Source organism: Mytilus californianus, unplaced genomic scaffold, assembly GCF_021869535.1.
Source record: "Mytilus californianus isolate M0D057914Y unplaced genomic scaffold, xbMytCali1.0.p SCAF_18, whole genome shotgun sequence".
NCBI classification, from domain to species: Eukaryota; Metazoa; Mollusca; class Bivalvia; order Mytilida; family Mytilidae; genus Mytilus; species Mytilus californianus.
Genome location: NW_026262666.1, coordinates 4,310,534 through 4,314,133, shown reverse-complemented (window position 1 = coordinate 4,314,133; position 3,600 = coordinate 4,310,534). Strand labels below are relative to the sequence as shown.

The 3,600-nt window shown below is 28.7% G+C and overlaps 1 long non-coding RNA gene across 1 annotated transcript; it reads right to left on the bottom strand.

The window, feature by feature from the left end:
• Positions 1–216: 216 nt before the first annotated feature.
• Positions 217–3,388, bottom strand: LOC127726595 (uncharacterized). Its single transcript, XR_007993602.1, has 3 exons — positions 3,221–3,388; positions 821–889; positions 217–405 (listed from the first exon to the last, which is right to left on the bottom strand). It is a non-coding gene; the product is annotated as an uncharacterized LOC127726595 (long non-coding RNA).
• Positions 3,389–3,600: the final 212 nt, after the last annotated feature.

Sequence of the window (3,600 nt, the reverse complement as noted above, 5' to 3'; positions counted from 1 at the left end):
AGACAACTCTCCACAAGAGACCAAATGACACAGAAATAATTACAACTATAGGTCACCGTACAGCCTTCAACAATGAGCAAAGCCCATACCGCATAATTTGTTTCACTTACATAGAGGTATTAATTTTTTCAGATTATAAATATCCTCATGCATTTCATTTGGTCCAGCATTGAACAAATTTTTTCTTAGAAATGTTTTTTTTTATCTATTGTTTGATCATGTGTAGCATCTGTCATTTTCTGTCTGAACAGCTTTTCGATGGTTTTCTTTGCTGTCTTGGTCAACAATACACAAGATAACAACAATAAGAAATGCAAAAATTTTATTGAATTTTGTCATTTCACTGTTCTTTTTCAATTTTTCTTTTGTTCCATTCTTTTTATTTCTCTTGACTTCTGCTGGCTTCTGTAAAGAAAATGTTAACAAATTAGTCCTGTTGTTTAGTGAGTAAACTAGTGGAGATAATTTAAATTTCATCAAATTACACAAGAAAATTTTATTTTAATCCAGTCTGGTTTCATAAAAATTTATATTGAAAGGCGACATCTAATCAGTGTGGCTGGATTCGGAAGGAATATTTATAGCTATTAGATATACACGTACATCTGTGGAGTTTCAGGTGTATTATTATCATACGAGTCTGTAACGGTAGAGTTCACCAGTACTAAAATAAAACTGTACAGTACCATTTTCCCAACTGAGATTAGGACCTGTAACCTTTACTTGGTCTTACAAGAAATCAACTCTCTTAATGGTAATTGTATATTTTAACACAAATACATTTTTGTGATATAGATTGAGGCTATAAAAGGATAAATACCTTCACACAATATGCTCCTCCAGAATGTTTTGAATATAAGCTTATAAATTTTGGCTCTTCTAATTGATTCTACAAAAGATAAAAAAAAGTCAAAATATCAAATAAAATACAGTCAAGAAAAAAATCACATTGTACTAGTCAGCTACAAAGGTCACAACATTCAAAAATGAAAGAAAATTCAAACAAGAAAACTAATGGCTTGATTTTAAATTATAAAATAAGACAATAAAAAAACAAATATATATGTTTATATATCCAAAATTAACCAACTATAACTACTAAATTAAAGGCTCCTTACTAGGATTGACACATTAACAATTATCTATACTTACAAAAAATGTATCTGGCCTGGCCTGAAGGGCTAGCGATTAATCACAGGCACTTGTCTCAGAAAAAATTTCCTATATACCTTAATTTAACACGTGTTGTATTAAGGTATATAGGAAAAAAATTTCTGAGACAAGTGCCTGTGATTAATCATGAAAACTGTATAATGAATATATTGTCTTTCATGGTTACAAATATCTACCAGTAGAAAATGTCTGCAATATTTCACTATTTTATATTACTTTACTAACTAATACATTGTTGATGACGCTGAAAACAGCATACCTAATATATGCTATGTCTTGCTTTTGGACTCTGTCAAGGCAAGACAAAAAGGAAAGAAATCAATGATTCAAGTTCAAATATATTGATTGATTGTTGGAATCTTAAATGTCCAGTGACAAATATTTAATGCATGTTCCAGCCAAAGTTTAATTAAACAAGCTAAGGAATGGTTTGAATTTTTTTAAAACATGTAGGTAAAGATTTTTTAAAGTACTATTACATAGATTAAAATGTTAGGATTACAAAGGAGGTTTCTGCTTGCCATGAAATATTTGAAAAACAAGATATCAAGTGGATTTAATGGTATAACTAATGAAATTTTGAAAAATTCTTGTATGCTGAATGTTGGGCATGATATGTATATAAAATTATGAAACACTTCTTTTTTCTTAAAAATTAATAAAATTTTCTCTCTAGCAAGAAGTTCTTATTGCAGAGAAAATTTATTTAACCCATATTCAAAGGAAGATGTTTTAATAGCCCTTCAAACAGCAGAGGTATAACCCTTTTTACTAGTTTAGGAACATTTTTTTCTAGAGTATAATAGTTTAGAAAACTATTTAGAATCTTATAAGATTATCTGCCAAGAACAGATAGGATTCAAAAAAGGACGTAGAACTATAGGGACCACATTTCTAAGTTTAAAAAATATTTAGTTGGGTTAGTTTTCATAATTATTTTCTAATCAATTTTGCAGAATTTGAAATTATTCCATATTTAAATAATTCCTTGTTTGAACTTGAATTGCAAATAAAACTTCATTATAGATGTACATATCTTTTAAAATTTCAAAAAATGGCCCCATCATGTTATATGTAAAAAGTTTGCAGAGAAGGGCCTTTATATTTTTTTTACAGTGTCTTTTTTTTAAGTTGATGAAGCTGAGACATATTAAAAGATTTAAAGCTTAAAAATGTAGAACCATGTCTTGTTTAAAAGTGGTATTGGAGGATTTAATACTTTCCTTGTGTAATTGTCCCATTATCAAAAGTAATAAATTGTTTATATATAACTGGGACTATTATACTATTAGCATAATAGTCCCAGTATATAACAAGTTAAATTTAATTTTCCCTTGTCCAGTCTGCATGGTCTGTATCACATTTCATGGCCAACAGATAATACATGTATCTGTATAGAACCCCTATTTTTAATTATTATTATACAAAATCATTTAAATGTATCCTAGAAAGTTTAATTATACATTCATGACTATTTACATGTTCAGTGGTTTTTTTTTTTTTTTTTTTTTTTTCAGTGGTTTTTTTTTTTTTTTTTTTTTTTCTAACTTGGGGTACATGTATTTGTCACTTGGTATTTCACTCTAAATATTTCATATAAAATTGCATTTCAAAAGATTATTTAGGGGACATTTTTGATTTGATTTTATGCAACTTGGTACCAACAGCAGAATAATTATTTGTTTATTTTCATTTTCTTCTGAGATAAACATTAATATTATTGTCTATTATAAACAATCTTGCTATATATTTATATTTCAACCAAATTAAATTGTAAAAAATAGTATATATGTGTTCACATCAGGAGAAAATAAAAACAACTGATGACAGAGCTATGACAAAACAAACAAATACTCTTATATACAATTCAGCGTTTTTCAACACATTATTTGTAAAAATACAACCATAAAAGCCTCCAATAAACGTGTTTTTATATGAAATATATAGCCCAAAAATGTAGGTGAGGAAATCTTTTTGGCCATGTACTGTAGCGGCGTTTCCGCTTATAATAGAAGAAATCTCAATATTTTTTAAATACATCGTTTACCTTTCTATAAGATCTATATTTCTGTCTCTTGTGACAGCTTCACGTAACGTTAGTTCTGGAACAGACCAGGTGATGTAATCATCGGATGCCATATTGTTTACGTTGTAAATACAGATGCAAGCGTTTTACGTGATTGAAGCGTTCAAGTAACCACTTATGGAACCGCAGCGCCGCCGAGCGTGAAAAGTCGTGAATGATTCCTATTGATGCTGTGTTAGAATTTATAATATCACTCTTTTTTCTCCATATGATCAGCATAAAAAGTGACAAGTTCTTCAGTCTAAATAACTTTGTTAAATCTCATTTCTGATGGAACATTTTCAGTGCACCAGATTAACAACTTTCTATGTTAGATACTTATTTAAATATAAAAATTCAAG